This window comes from Octopus bimaculoides, chromosome 6 (assembly GCF_001194135.2).
Source record: "Octopus bimaculoides isolate UCB-OBI-ISO-001 chromosome 6, ASM119413v2, whole genome shotgun sequence".
Taxonomy (NCBI): domain Eukaryota; kingdom Metazoa; phylum Mollusca; class Cephalopoda; order Octopoda; family Octopodidae; genus Octopus; species Octopus bimaculoides.
The window spans coordinates 78,087,064-78,088,514 of record NC_068986.1 but is presented as its reverse complement, the minus strand read 5'-3'; the positions used below and the strand labels follow the sequence as shown (position 1 = coordinate 78,088,514).

Genomic DNA, 1,451 nt, shown 5'->3' with positions numbered 1-1,451 from the left:
ATATATATATAAGCATATATATATATATTTATATCATCATCTTCATCATCATCATCGTTTAACGTCTGCTTTCCATGCTAGCATGGGTTGTACGATTTGACTGAGGACTGGTGAACCAGATGGCTACACCAGGCTCCAATCTGATCTGGCGGAGTTTCTACAGCTGGATGCCCTTCCTAATGCCAACCACTCTGAGAGTGTAGTGGGTGCTTTTTACGTGCCACTGAGTCATTTGACTGCAGCCATGCTGAAGCACTCCCTTTAGTCAAACAAATCAACCCCAGGATTTATTCTTTGTAAGCCTAGTATTTATTCTATCAGTTTCTTTTGCCAAACTGTTAAGTTACAGGGACGTAAACACACCAACATCGGTTGTCAAGCAATGATGGGGGGACAAACACAGACACACAAATACATACATACACACATATATATATAAGAAGGGCCACTCCTGCACCTGTATATATAATTCTTGTTTAGAACAGAATTTCCAATCACATAAAGCTATAAAGAATAGTATGTAAATATTGGTCTAAAAATTACTTTTGGAAAGAAAAGTCAAACGCTACAGAAGATGTGGTTTCATGTCCTACAGGCAGCTCATGAATTTTTCCACTCCAAAAAAGTTCTCTCAACCCAGTATTGTTACATGTTATTATTTATAGTTTCATGTGCCTTGAGATCCATTGTTCCAAAAAAGAATTATCATCACCATCATCATCATCATCATCATCATCATCATCATCATCATCATCATCATCATCATCAATATAATCTTTATTCTGTGCCTCTCCTTCCTCCACATCATCAATATTATCATAATGCTCAGCATCATCATCATCATCATCATCATCATCATCATCATTTTCATTTTCATCATCATTATCATCACTATCGTTGTTATTTTACATATATTTGCTTTTACATGCTGGCATGGGTTGGATGAATCTTTTTCTACAATGTCATTAAACCATGTCTATTTGCTGAAGTTCTTCAGTCTGAAATCAGCATTTATTCTGTAGGATTTGGTTAATCATCACCATCATCATCATTGTTTTAATGTCTACTTTTCCATATTGGCATGAGTCAGTTAGAATTCAATGAGGCAAATCTTCTATGGATGGACACCCTTCTTCTCACCAATAGGCTGTTGGTTTTTTTTATAGTCCCACTAAAAAACATGAAGACAAGGTGAAACTCCCTCACACTAACTTGTGCACTTGCACACAGATGCATATATTCATATACATATATAGACATATACATACATACACGCATACACACACATATATATATGGCCACAGCATATATATACATAGACACGTACATATATATACTTAGGCACATACATATACACACATATATATGTGGTCAAATGAGTGAAACAAGTAAAAGAATAAAGGAATAAAACAATAGATTTTATATATATATATATATATATATATATATAT

At 34.5% G+C, this 1,451-nt stretch overlaps 1 protein-coding gene across 2 annotated transcripts in view; it reads left to right on the top strand.

The window, feature by feature from the left end:
• The window catches only part of LOC106884336 (voltage-dependent T-type calcium channel subunit alpha-1I), an 894,587-nt gene that overhangs the window by 253,891 nt on the left and 639,245 nt on the right, over positions 1 to 1,451 (top strand). The gene's annotated exons all lie outside the window — the stretch shown is intronic.